General features: G+C 44.3%; 1 pseudogene; it reads left to right on the forward strand.

The window, feature by feature from the left end:
- Positions 1 to 14,590: 14,590 nt before the first annotated feature.
- Positions 14,591 to 14,708, forward strand: LOC124723343 (annotated as a pseudogene).
- The last annotated feature ends 586 nt before the right edge of the window (positions 14,709 to 15,294 follow it).

A 15,294-nucleotide genomic window follows, 5' to 3' on the forward strand; every position in this document is an offset into this window, starting at 1 on the left:
TAGTTAGGTTTAAGTAGTTCTAAGTTCTAGAGGACTGATGACCATAGATGTTAAGTCCCATAGTGCTCAGAGCCATTTGAGCCATTTTCACCTGGCAGGCGACATGTGACGTCGCCTCATCTTGCATAAAAATAGTGATGTGGAAACGGTTAAGCTGTTACAAGTGTGGAACCATGTCGACATAAAATTTTTCTGAGTATGGTACCGTGTCATATTGAATAGAACTGCTGCTGGAGAAAACCAACGTTTCGGCTACGGTTGCAGCGGCCTTCTTCTGGGTCTACTGATGCTTTATAGCTATGCAGTGCCCCTTATATTTTGTTGTTACTGTTCATTGCGCATGCCATTACGCAATAATTTTAAACAGATAGTTCATTTCAGTGGTCACTTAAGGAAGAAGGAGAGGGAACTTTATTTTAATAGGTTATCTCGGTTGAGGGAGGGCGTAGACTCAGTTGTCTATTGGCTCTTGTAATATGTGCCATGACGTGGTCACCGTCGAATGAGAAGTTGGCTCCTGTTTACCAAGTGCTGGACGGCGGTGTTGATATTGCGGTGTGTTGGACTCTGATTGCTGGCAGCCAAGATGGGACAAGCCTGAGTCCATCCTCTCTATTCGTGTTCTTAGGGAGTTTCAGTTTTTCGATGACCCCTCTGATTTTGCGTTTCGTCATAACCAGTTGCTAGGCCGACACACAGGCTTCGCCGAATTTTATTTCCTTTCCGCAATCTTGCATGAGGTATTTTCATGATTCTTAGCTCATAGAAACGGCTTGTTGGCAGTTGAAAGCAATTGGTGGTGAGCCCATCCCTAAGTAAATCTTGCCAGACATGTCCACAGCCACATACGGCAGACAGGGCAGCCCCTTGTCGAGACAGGCCTCCAGCAGAACAATGCTGCACTACCCGCCATGGCGCTAGCAGAAGCCTGGGCTTGAGCGATAGTGTAAAGGAACACATCTACACAGTTGAGACGTAAACCAGGCATTGTGTGCAGAGCCACACATAATAAAAACTCACCTGTTTTTCTGTTCACTGATGGTGCAAATAGGTCAGTGAACCAATTCCTCCGGTTGTATAAGAACAATCCGGCACCTGAGAAACGTTTGGAGATCTTTATTACACCTCCTAACTAGAACTAAAAAGCTCCAAGGCACAGGCGATTTAGGTAAAGATCTTTGAGACTGTATCTGTTCGATTATTTCCGTGGGAAGAGACACGACATCGGAAAAAATCATCTTCCCCTCTGCGAAAACTTAAAAAAGCTAGTAATTGGCGGTTTCATTTTTTTCCCCGGAGATGCAGGTTTCATAATTCTTGTCCTGATCCGACATGAGTTTGTGCTGTAGTGTGGGATGGGAGATTTAGCGCCTATAGAGCCCTGTGATTGACTCAAGATGGGGTGAAGGTGGTGTCATATGTGCACTTTGCACAAAAACGGATTTTTTTTTTTTTTCTGTAGAGGTGCGAGGCACTCAGGTGCGGGACTAGGGTCTGGTAAGCACTTTTGGTCCAAGCTCTGGCATGTGTGGCTGGTACTTGCGACCTGTCCCGAGACTGACTTCACTTGCAAGTAGTTTATACTGGTGAACCCACAGTGAAGTTCTTAACGTGCCAACAGTGTGAATTCAAATGTCTCGGACTACTCGTTTGCCGAGGGCACACCTATTCGTTTTTGGTTTACCAGCCTTGACGTTTGGTATCCTTGTGCACTCTGTCATGAAAGTGAGCTACACTGGTCCTTGGTACGACCAGGGGACAGGTGTGTCACACACTGAAATCTACCAGGATTTCAGGGCTCTGGTAGAGAGTAAATTGCGATCCGTCTGCGTGATCGCTAGACCGTGAGATTTGTCCAATTCTTTCATGGCCACGATCGATTCACAGGTGCCGCCTCAACGTCTCATCTCCGCCGCAAACATTTCGCCAGCTGCAAGTTACATCGGCGCACGAAGCAAACTGTCCTAGGAACTGACCGCCTCTCTCTCCCATCTGCACCACTTAATTCATCTGTTTCTTCAAATTTATTAATTACGTTCTTTAGCCCATTTGTTGACATGGGGCATCTCCGCAGCTGTTTCTGTATGTGATATTCCCGAAATGCAGAGCTGCTATTGTTGCCAATCTAATAGAACAACTTTACGAACAGTGCTTGGTCTTTCTTCTCGATAGCATTGATTTCTTACGGAAAACCAACCTTCTTAACTTCAGCCTTTAAACCAGCACCCACATTACAAAAGAAATCAACGTGTGCCAAGCGTGCTACGGTCGCAGGTTCGAATCCTGCCGCGGGCATGGATGTGTGTGATGTCCTTAGGTTAGTTGGGTTTAAGTAGTTCTAAGCTCTAGGGGACTGATGACCACAGTAGTTAAGTCCCATAGTGATTATAGCCATTTGAACCTTTTTTTTTGTGCCAAGCGAGAAAACGTCAAAACGGAAACATTCGACGTTCTGCCTGCTTACAGCCATATTTTCATCTGGTGTCAGAAGTAGAACTATTATTTTTCTCAGAATTCTCCGCTAGTGCACCGATTTGTGAAAATACCTCCGAAATTTGAGCGTCCCGCGATGTGTACGAAATGGCTAAAACGGCTCTGAGCGCTATGGAAAACATCTGAGGTCATCAGTCCGCTAGAACTTAAAACTACTTAAATCTAACCAACCTAAGGACATCACACACATCCAGCCCGAGGCAGGATTCGACCTTACCGGTCGCGGGGTTCCAGACTGAAGCACCTAGAACCACTCGGCCACTCCGACCGGCGATGTGTTCGACCCACACTGTAGCACTCGGAAACTGTCGGTGTAATAACAACCCGGAGATACATCTTCTCACATCACCATCATCAGTGTTCTGCCAAAAGGCAGGTTTTCACATGGTAGGTCTCCAGGCTGTCCGGTCTTCTGCCATCCTCTTCAGGTCTGCATAACTTCCTCTTCCCTTTATGTCGTCTATCATCTTGTATCTACTTCTTCCTCTGTCTTCTCCTACAAACCAATCCTTCCAAAGCATCTACTAGCAAGTATTTCCTTTTCAATGAATGTCCCAACCAGTTCTTTTTCCTTTCTCTTACAAACTTCAGCAGACATCTTCTCCCAGCAACCCTTTCCAATATTATTTCATTACTCACTCTTTCCATCCAGCTTATTCTCTCCATCCTCCTCCACATCCACATCTCAAATGCTTCTAATCTTTTTTCATCGTCTCATCGCATCGTCCATGTTTCTACCCCATATAGTGCCACACTCCAGACAAAACATTTCCCACATACGTCTCATGAAATTACGATGATGAGAAAATCTGAGAAATTAGAGCTCATTTAGAAGCTTAGTGACAGTCGTTAGCCGGCCGAAGTGGCCGTGCGGTTACAGGCGCTGCAGTCTGGAACCGCAAGACCGCTACGGTCGCAGGTTCGAATCCTGCCTCGGGCATGGATGTTTGTGATGTCCTTAGGTTAGTTAGCTTTAACTAGTTCTAAGTTCTAGGGGACTAATGACCTCAGCAGTTGAGTCCCATAGTGCTCAGAGCCATTTGAACCATTTTTTTTTTGACAGTCGTTCTTCAAGCGCATTATTCACGCGGTGCAGAGGGCAGGGTGGGGAGGGGTGGAGGGGGGGGGGGGAGGTTTGTGTTACAGAAGCATCCTCAATCACACACTTTGTGGTGACATGTGGTGCATAGATGTATGTGTAGAATGTAGCTGTAGCTGTGAATGGTAATTCCAGCAGTAGATTAAATTAAAAGTAATGTATAATTGAATGCTTAAACCTGTGCTGATTTCATGTGATGAAGGTAAAGAAGGTGAGCTTCTTGAGGGGTACCTGTTGTTGACTTGGCCTGGCAGACATTTCGGATTCCCTCCAGCATGTCGCAACCAAACATTCATCCGACAAGGGATGTCAAACGTGCACAAAGAACTCCGGTAACGAATTCACGGAAGTTTCGAAACAGTGACGTCAGAGACAGGGTTTGGTGGGTAGTGGCAGCAGGAGGAGGGAAAGATCAGCTTTGCCGAAGGGGCGGCCGCATATTTCAGCGGCGCCGCATCGCGCTGTTTTTCCGGGCCGTTTCCATTCGCCGCTGGAGATAAGAAGGCAGAGAAAGAGAGGGAGAGGCAGACGGTGAAAGAGATGGCGGAAGAGGAGGAGGGGTGCAGGAATCCGGGCAGTTCGCCCGCGGCCGTTACTCGCGACTCACTTTTCAGATTGTCGCCGGGGAATTCAAAGGGGCTGAATTACTAGGGACAGGGTGCAGATTACATGCCGCCGTTCCGCCCCTCGGCATTCACTGCTCCCCCACGTGTGTGTGTGTGTGTGTGTGTGTGTGTGTGTGTGTGTGTGTGTGTGAGTGAGTGAGTGTGTCGTCTTCTCAATTACTCCGTATCAGTCCCGTCTCGGAGAACGAGACCACCGTGATCAAATGCGAAGCGATTGCCTCGTCCCAGCTTTAACCTGTTGATACATACGGGAGCAAAGCACGTATGGTTATTCCAGATCAATTCAAGACCGTTTGCTCACTTTGCACTCGCAGGGAACATTCAGACCCGTCTATGTCGTTATTATTGTTGCCTCATCTGCTGTAACTGGCACGGGCGGATTTACTACATTCCGATCTTTAGCCATAGGAATATTCGGAGTGAAGAACTTTCGATGTAATCCCTCTTGAGAGCCATTCCCTTATCGAGGACAGTCTGTTCTAGCTAATATAACAAGACAGTTAAATTCTGCTCTGTGTACATTAACTCGTATGTAACAAGTGATACCAACAATCTTTCTTTTCCGTGAATGCTTTAGGGAGGGGCAGAAAATAAACCCTCCACCTCACGCCGTACTGTAGCTTGCAGAGTACAATGGAGAATTCATTATCTTAATCCTTTTCTCCCTTTTTCGTATTGTCTTCCGCTGCTACTTTTCCTTTTAGTTTTGTATCATTTCCTTTGCAGATAGTAGTAAGTTCGATTTTCTCCTACAGTTTTTACAATGTACGTCATATGCGTACTGCTACGTACACCAGTTTGAGTCATCGGTCTTCTGACTGGTTTGATGTGGCCGCGCCAAGAATTCTTTTCCTGTGCGAACCTTCGCTTATCAGACTAGCACCTGCGACCTACGTTCTCAATTATTTGTTGGATGTATTACAATAGCCCTCTTCCTCTACAGTTTTTTCCCTCTGCAGCTCCCTCTAGTACCATGGCGGTCATTCCCTGATGTCTTAATAGATGTCCTACCATCCTGTCCCTTCTCCTAGCCAGTGTATTCCACATATGCCTTTCCTCTCCGATTGTGCGCAGAACCTCCACATTACTTACACTATCCGCCCACCTAATTTTCAACATTCGTCTGTAGCATGACCTCAAATGCTTCTATTGTCTTTTGTTCAGATTTTCCCATAGTGCATGTTTCAGTACCATAAAATGCTCTGCTCCAAACGCACAGCCGCGCAGGGTAGCCGCACGGTCACAGGCGTCGGAGGTTTGAGTCCTCCCTCGGGCATGGGTGTGTGCGTTGTCCTGAGAGGAAGTTAGTTTCAGTTAGATTAAGTAGTGTGTAAGCTTAGGGAGCGATGACCTCAGCAGTTTGGTCCCATAAGAACTTACCACAAATTTCCGAATTTTTCCAAACGTACATTCTCAGAAATTTCTTCAAGTTAAGGCCTGTGCCCTTGTACATACTGTATCTTACCAGTCTCTCCATATAGTTTACCCCCATTATCTCAAAATTTCGAACATCTTGTACCATTTTACATTGTCGAACGCTTTTTCCAGGCCGACAGATCCTGCGAACTGTCTGGATTTTTGTTTAGTCTTGCTTCCATTATCAACTGCAACGTCAGAATCACCTGTCTGGTGCCTTTACCTTTCCTAAAGCCATCAACACATCCTCAAGTTTCCTTTCAGTTCTTCTTCTGTATGCTATTCTTTTCAGCAACTTGGATGCAAGAGCCACTTGTGGATGATATTTTTCCGAAAGTCGGATGGTATGTCGTCAGATTCACATATTCTACACACCAACGTAAATGGTTGTTTCGTTGCCAATTCCCTTACGCCTTATTTGACCTTAGGTTTTCCAAAGCTCTCGTAAATTCTGATTCTAATAATGGACCCGCTATCTCTTCTAAATCGTCTCCTGTTTGTTCATCTATCACATCAGACTTATCTTCCCCCTCAAACAGGCCCTCAATGTACTGTTTCCGTCTATCCGCACACTTCTCTGCATGTAGCAGCGGATTTCCCGTTGCACTCTTAATGTTACCACCCTTGCTGTAAATTTCCTGTATGCTGAGTTAATCCTTCCGACAATCATTTCTTTCTCGATTTCTTCACATTCTTCATGCTGCCATTTTGTCTTTGCCTCCCTGCAGTTCCTGTTTATTCCATTCCTCAGTGACTTATTTTTCTGTATTCCTGAATTTCCCTGACCATTTTTGCACTTCCTTCCTTTATCGATCAATTTAAGTATTTCTTCTGTTACCCATGGTTTCTTCGCAGCTACCTTTTTGTACCTATATTTTTCTTTCCAACTTCCGTGATTGCCCTTTTTACAGATGATTATTCATCTTCAACTGAATTGCTACGGAGCTATTCCTTATTGCTTTATATATAGCCTCAGAGAACTGCAAGCCAATCATTCCTTAGTATTTCCGCGTCCCACTTCTTTATGTACTGATTCTTCCTGATTAATCTCTTGGAATTTACCCTACTGTTCATCACAGCTACATTGTCGTCTGAGTCTACATCTGCTCCTGCGTATGCCTTACAATCCAGTCTATGATTTCTAAATCTCTGGTCAAACCATGATGTAATGCAACTGAAATGTTCCCGTATCATTTGGCTTTTTCCAAGTATACCTCCTCCTCTTGTGATTCTTGAACAGAGTATTCGCTGTTACTAGCTGGAATTTGTTACAAAACTCCTGTAGTCTCTCTCCTCTACCATTTCTTGTCGCAAGCCCATATTCTCCCGTAATCTTTTCTTCTACTCCTTCCCCCTGCAACTGCACTCCAGTCCCCCACGATTATTAGATTTTCATCTCCCCATATGTACTGTACTACCCTTTCAGTATCCTCACACACTTTCTCTATGTCATCACCTTCAGCTAGCGAAGTCGGCACGTATACCTGAACTATCTTTGTCGGTGTTGGTTTGCTGTCGATTCTAATGAGAACAAGCCTGTCACTGAACTGTTCACAGTACCTGACTTTCTGTCTTTCTATTCACAACGAATCCTGCTCCAGTTGTAGTATTTTCTGCTGCTCTTGATATTAGCCTATACTCTTCTGACGACAAATCTTTTTCTTCTTTGTATTTCACCTCACTGATCCCTAGTATATCTAGATTGAGCCTTTGCATATCCCTTTCCAGAATTTCTAGCTTCCCTACCACATTCCAGCTTCTGACATTTCACACCCCTATTCGTAGGGCGTTATCATTTCGTTAGATATTCAATCTTTTTCTCATGTCAACTCCCACTTGTCAGTCCCCTTCCAGAGATCCGAATGGGGGACTATTCCGGAATCTTTTGCCAATGGAGAGATCATCATGACACTTTTTCAATTACAGGCCACATGTCCTGCGAATGCACGTTATGTGTCTTTAATGCAGTGGTTTCCATTGCCTTCTGCATCGTCATGGCGTTGGTCATTGCTAATCCTTCCGCCTTCAGGGGCAGATGACTTATGTACAGTGGAATTACCCTACCGGCCAGTCAGGTGGCAAAACTGTTAGGATTTGAATTCGCGTGTCCACGCAGACTCTTCCTCGTTTGCTGTTTCTTACGCTGGACGAAGGTGCTTGTCCACTGCTCTTCTTCTCGTGGTGACTGACAATAAGCTCCGTTCAACAAAGCCCACAACACAGCTGTGTGTGCCTCCTTCCAGCTTCACTGACGTGACGAGGTTCTCCTTACTTGTCATCGCATAGGCCACAGCCCCCTAAATGCATGGCTTCTTGCTCCAGCCAGAGAATCCTCTAGTGTGCGGTGCATTTGGCGTACAGGCCACTGTGCGCCACATTTTATCAGACGGTATTTTATTTTCATATCAGAGGACAGTGGCTGATTTGCCGACAAATCTGCCCTCCATTTTAAGTAACGTTCAAACGAATGTGATGAGGGTGTAAAGGTTTTGTAATTTCTCCAAGGGGTGTTTCCTAAAATTGTACGGAGATGTTCTTAATGTGTTAACTGGGTGACTGGCTCAACCAGCTAATCACATTTCCCTGTACCTGTCCTTTTAGCTCCTCTATCGTTTTACTTACGTTTTAATTCCAGATAAAGCACCTTTCATCCTTTCTACGCTGTTTTAAGGCAGTGGTCCCCTTTTTTTAGACCATTACCTCTGAGTGCAATCAGACATTAACTAGTACTTCCACCCTCCCCCCAGTCGTCTGTTGCTCTTCCCCCTCCCCCACGTTACCATCAGATTTAGCACTTAACTAAATTGAGAATGAGAGACTTTTCTTTTTAAAATGAAAGATGAATGATATTTAGTGTGTGTGTGTGTGTGTGTGTGTGTGTGTGTGTGTGTGTGTGTGAGAGAGAGAGAGAGAGAGAGAGAGAGAGAGAGACAGAGAGAGAGAGAGGGGGGGGGGAAGGGTGTTTGTATGAATGAGGAAGGAATCCGTGGTGCTGCAACCCCATTTAAAATCAAACAATTTGAGGTGTGTACACTACAAATACTGTAATTCTTCATGCTTTCCCAGCGATCTGTTGACATCTTGGATATTCGGGAATCCAGCCGGATGTTCGCGTCGTTCCCGCACGATATTTCAGCAGCGTGCCTCGCTGTCTTTTTCAGGTGCTATCTGAGACTGATCCTTGGGTCGATCGAGTCCAGTATTTGTGCCTGGAAGGAGCTGGGCGTTCCCTAATCGGTCCGCGCCGAGTCGAGTGTTCCGTCTGTGGTCCGCGCCCGCCAGACTCGGCTTCAATGGACCCCACCAGTAGCGGATGTTCCGACTGCCGTCCACGCTCGTTTTGGCCGTCCTCAACGGTTGTGGTCGTCATCTGAGGTGTGTCATACCCGATCTGAAGTGTTGGGTGCTCTGTCTCATGACTGTTACTATGATTTCCACACCCAAGGGCCAGTCTCAGGTAGCACTGAAGAAGACAGCGAGGCATGCTTGAGAGGTGGCATGAGCCCCCTCTCATATTTCTATCTTACGATTTTCCTCTCTAATTGCATGCGGTGAAAAGTTGCTATTCCTTCACACGCGGACTTCTCACGCAGCGCCAAGAATTTCCATTGGTGGAATGGTAGTGCTCCGGCAATAGAGTGGAATTTTCCGCCGGTTTTCGAGTTGCTGATTGGAATGTTTAACCACGGCCACTGTCGTGGGGGCGGGAATGTTCTGTGTTCGGTTTGTACGGGTGCTCTTGTGGGAAGTCGGCTCTCGCCTTTCGGTCGGAGTAGGTTACAAGATTGAGCTCTCGCTGCTCTGGACAGCCTGCTTTCCGTTGGCTGTCTAATATACTTTTTTTTAATTGTAACTGTTTGACGAAGTTGCTGAAGTTTCGACTTCAATGTAACTTTCCGAGTACGGTTGGCAATTGAGCGTTCTGTGTACAAGAGGCCTATGTTGTCTGTCTTGAGCAGTTTTGGCTAATGTTGAGTTTATCGGAGTTACTGGGTGACTTCACTTGTTAAAATCAATCACTGTACCGTCAGTGATTGTGTGGCGAGCCTTCTTCGTCTCCCTCAGAGGCGCATTTGTATTGCTAGGAAGTCTTTAGTCTGGAACAACCAGGCCAGGATAATTTGTTTCGGGCTATACTCGCGACATTATCATCACCACGACGGGACGTCGAAGCAACCAACCATCGCTTCCAGTACGCCAGATCGTGTCCTTGCAGCTAAGAAGACAGCTGGGTAATGTACGTCCGCAGCACTGGCAAAGCAGGCATTTTTGCTAGGCGATAATCAGAGCTCAGCAGAGCGCGCCTGTTCGTCTCTTCTAACTTTGTTCTGTCTTGGGTGTTCATCGTCTGAGTTCTCACGAATGTAGCAGCAATTAATGTTGGGTTAGCTGTGTGTCTCTCTTAAGATTTGAGTGGCAAGGAATTGGCTCCACATACCACTTCGTCATAAACGTCACAATCTAGTTAAGGGACAACTTCACCTTCACAGCGTTTGTTTGAGTATCCAATTTGAGCCAATTTGATGTATTGTAAATGTTTCATGTGTTTTTGTTTATTATTTTGTGTTTAGTCTTAATAAATCATATTGTTATTTTGGACAGAACTTTCATTCTGTTAATCGGTAGAGCAATCCCATCATTTCTCACTACGTTAATGAAACCTTCCTTTATTTAACTTATTTATCAAACTAAATTATTGCAGGTGCCAAACTCTTTTCTATTCCACTTGCAGGGTTGATTACAGTCAGTTTGAGTTTTTTTTTTTAATCCATGTGCAACAGCAAAGTCGGAGTTAGAATAGGGGGGGGGGGGGGGGGGCTTAGAGCATCATTTACATATGTAGATTCTAGAAGAATTTAGTGTTAAATACACTGCTAGCCCTGGCACCTCGCACGCTGTTGAAATATCGTGCGTGAACTAAGCGAACATCCGACTGGATTCCCGAATATCCAAGATGACTACACATACTGCTCGTAAATCACTTCCGAACTGGCAGAAATGGGACAACTTCAGACTATTAATGCCTTGTATCTGATCACTCTAATAATAATAATAATAATAATAATACTGTGTAAAGCTCTATAGCAGCCCTTACGTAGTTAATGCTGTGCCGTGGTGCCAATCAGTTCATTTAATTGTTCGAACAGAATAATGAAGCAATTTTTCACTACTGCAGATACTATCCACAAATTGGAGAAGACATTTTCTTGAGATATTTATCTCCTGTTTTATGCATATGTTTCAGTTTCATCATCAGTGATGCAAGGGACAAAGAACAACATATGTGTGTAATGGGTGGACTATGAGAGGAACCTGTAATCTCGACTGCGTTCAAATGGCTCTGAGCACTATGGGACTTAACTTCTGAGGTCATGAGTCCCCTAGAACTTAGAACTAGTTAAACCTAACTAACGTAAGGACATCACACACATCCATGCCCGAGGCAGGATTCCAACCTGCGACCGTAGCGGTCTCGCGGTTCCAGACTGAAGCGCCTAGAGCCGCTCCTAGAACCGCTCGGCCACCTCGGCCGGCTCCACTGCGTTAATGGTGCTAATTGAGGAAAAACAATAGTTACCTTCTACAATCAATGTTATAGTCTTATAAAATTGTGATAATAGGAATGATCTTTTGAAAATAATTTACTTTCGTTTAAGTTTTAGCCCTGAGGAGGTAATAACCCTTAGGTAGGGAACCATAATCTTAAGGTGTGTGAGATAGTGATTGTGTGGACCAACACGTGTGGGGTGGGAGTGAATAAAAGATGTCGTTTCCTCCTGACTGTTTGACGACGATTTCAGTCCACATTCGTTCCTTTTAATACGTGTAAGGCCAGTGATAACCTCGTCGTTGAGCTCCTGTAAGCTCCAAACACACACACACACAGATACACATACATACACACACACACACACTCACACATACACACACACACACACACACACACACACACACACACACACACACACACACACTTAGCGTGGTCGCTGTCTGTAGGAGGTATCTTGTTCTGTATGTTAAACTCAGACGCAGCGTCTTGTGCGTTGCGGAGATGGGTGTTTCTAAGCCGCAGCGTTCAGGATTGACGGTGAGAGCGGTGTGTGCCTGCACGGCACTCACATCACACAGATTTCAGCTTTGCAGGTGGGTTTTCATTGTACTCGAGGTTAGATTTCAAGGCTCTGTCTGTATTACAAAGATCAGTATCAACTTTTCATTAAGTCACCTGTGGATATAGGTCGTGTTTCACCTTACTTTTCCACTCATTTGATCATATGGTAAAAGAACAAGAGAAAAGGTATCTAGAGTTACAAAAAATAATGTGAAAGTGTAAAATTAATTTAGCAGGTATTACCTAATTTAGAGGCCCAAGGTTTTTGATGATTCTGTGGTGGATGAGAGAATATGCAGATGATTCACTATGACACCACTGCAGGGATGTCTGACGAAGGTTTGATGGTAATACCATAAGATATTTTCGTGATTCCTGGTAGATTTCTGTACGTGGCAAAGATGTGAGCTGGAGTAGGGAAATGCAGTGTTTTATGTGAAACTCTAGACAGTAAGGCTGTGTGTCCGTTTCCTTCTCAACTACCTGAGGAGGATGAATAAAGGTGACATTGTGTGAATGTGAATACATGCTTCTGTAACTGTAGTAAAACTAGATGTTTAATGCTAAACTTCTGAACTTGTGTTTCTGTGTGAATGTATAAAGCTTATTTTGATATCGAAACCCGTAAGCCTCATGTAGGGCAACAGAATTACGCGAAAATTTAATTTTGAATGGAAATATGTGAAGCTCTTGCTACACGATACGAAATAAATACTAGCCAGTACACAAAACAATTCACCTGAGAGAGAGTAATCCGTTTTAAATGTATTTTACATAACCTATCTGCAGTGGCGGATTTAAAAATTTTGCGCCTCTAGGGACACCATATTATATGCGCCCCTCCCCCCCCCCCAAAAAAAAACATGTTTCAAATAATAACTATTACCCGATCACTTCACAATTGTCGTTTTGGGTCGGAGCGCTGTGAGCTGTTTCCGTACTCTGCTATTCGTTGTTTTGAAGGACGCGTCAGCGGTCCAGTCGCGCTTAATCAAAATGTAGTATGGTTCCTGAACTGAATTTGGGGTACGGCAGCAGATAAAACAAACTTAAAACTCATTTTGTTGACACATTCTTCTGTCAAAAACCAACAGAAACGAACACAAGGAAAATAACTTTTCTTTTATGGCCTAAGAATTCAGCAGAGCGTGTAGGAGACAACGGATTTTTGTTATACCTTCACTTTTAATGTATTCTTTTACACTAAACCGTTGAAAATGAAAATAAAGTTGTGTTACTATCCAAAAAGTGAAGCGAACGTGTCATGCATCAGAAATTAAACTGTCGTTTTGCGATCTATTAACTTGAATTTGTAGCAGATCAAAAAAAAAAAAAAAAAAAGTTCGGCAGTAACAAGCGAATCTGTAGGAAAGCGTAAGAAATGAAGATGAAATACGGATTTCGGTGCATGAACTAATAACTAAATACAGACGAACAAACACAGAACTGGATTTGCTATTACATAATTTTACAGATTAGTGTGGAAAAATCAAATGGTTCAAATGGCTCTGAGCACTATGGGACTTAACATCTGTGGTCATCAGTCCCCTAGAACTTAGGACTACTTAAACCTAACTAACCTAAGGACATCACACACATCCATGCCCGAGGCAGGATTCGAAACTGCGACCGTAGCGGTCACGCGGTTCCAGACTGAAGCGCCTAGAACCGCACGGGTACACAGACCTGCTGGAAAAATCAAATTTGTTTTATAATCTAATAGTTAATGTGTAAAGCATTAGGGTCTGTGTATCTGGATGCTGCATAATAAGTGTACACAATACCTTTAATCCATCTGCCGGACGCGGTGGACTAGCGGTTCTAGGCGCTCAGTCTGGAACCGCGCGACTGCTACGGTCGCAGGTTCGAATCCTGCCTCGGGCATGGATGTGTGTGATGTCCTTAGGTTAGTTAGGTTTAAGTAGTTCTAAGTTCTGGGGGACTGATGGCCACAGGTGTCAAGTCCCATAGTGCTCAGAGCCATTTGAACCATTTTTTTAAATCCATCTAAGGGCTGAACAGTTTTGTGCTGCAGCTACTGCTACTCTCTAAGTCGTAACAAAAATCACATTATAGTCTTAAATTTTTAAAACTAACAAGAATAAATAAACAAACTCAACAGTCAGCCAAGTTTGCGTCTGGCCTTGACGGCAGAAAACTCTTTGATCATATCTTCATAGTTCAGACGGGTATCAGTTAGCACAGCCTGACTAGCGCAAGTTTATCAAAACTAGACATCATTGTCGTAATGCGATTGCCGCTATCGTTCTTTAAATAAAAATATGGCATTTCAGTCTCCGATCGTATTTTTTTTATTTTCAGTGACCGGTTTAAGAACACCTGAAGCAAGAGCGCAAATAAAGTTGCACAAGGAGAATGTAATGTAATGGGAAGGAAGCTGTTAATGAGCTCTTGAATAAGGCTTTGTACCGTAATTTAAAATCTGCATATAAATACCAGCAAGTTTACAACGTAAAAAATAGTTTGTGTTTCGTGAACGAAGTGAAGGACATTGCAATTACAGAGGACGCCGTCCGAGCCTCATTGGACGTCGTGTACCTCTACACTAAAATACCAACTGTGGAAACTTTGCAAATTATAAGGAAAAACCTGATAAAAAATGGGTCAATGCGCATGGGAGAAATCGTCAAACTCGTGGATATGCTGGAGTTCACATTGAGTATTAATAGTTTCATCTTTAACGAAAAGGTTTTTATTCAAGATGAAGGTTTAGCTATGGGAAACAGTCTATTAGGCATTTTAGCTGAAATTTTTGTGAATGACTTTGAGAACAAAGTTTTCAGCTCTTTTCCAGAAATTAAGGAGAAATTAATTTATTACAGAGGCAACAGGTTTTCCGCAGTGGATACACCGGTTCCCGTGAGATCACCGAAGTTAAGCGCTGTCGGGCGTGGTCGGCACTTGGATGGGTGACCATCCCGGCCGCCATGCGCTGTTGCCATTTTTCGGGATGCACTCAGCCTCGTGATGCCAATTGAGGAGCTGCTCGACCGAAGAGTAGCGGCTTCGGTCAAGAATACCTCCATAACGACCAGGAGAGCGGTGTGCTGACCACACGCCCCTCCTATCCGCATCCTCCACTGAGGATGACACGGCGGTCGGATGGTCCCAGTAGGCCACTCGTGTCCTGAAGACGGAGTGCTTCATTTATTACAGACGGTATGTTGGCGACACTATTTTATTATTCAAAGGGAAAAAAGAAGAAGTAGAGGAAATGACTAAAGTTTTAAACGCGCAGCATCCGAAAATTCAGTTCACGCTAGAAATGGAGAACAATGGGGTGATTAACTATTTAGATTTGACCGTCAGAAAGGAGGGAGGTAGGGACGTGTTCGGCGTCTATAGAAAAGACACTTGTTCCGACAACATCATAGAAGCGACGCCGCACCACCCGGCACAGCATAAAAGAGCGTACTTTCATGCAATGTGCAACAGAGCCCTGAGATTGCCGCTAAAGGAAGAAGAGTTGCAGAAAGAACTAGGTATTATTAAGCAAGTAGCAGCAGCTAATGAATACAGGACACAAG

Source organism: Schistocerca piceifrons, chromosome 1, assembly GCF_021461385.2.
Source record: "Schistocerca piceifrons isolate TAMUIC-IGC-003096 chromosome 1, iqSchPice1.1, whole genome shotgun sequence".
Lineage (NCBI taxonomy): Eukaryota > Metazoa > Arthropoda > Insecta > Orthoptera > Acrididae > Schistocerca > Schistocerca piceifrons.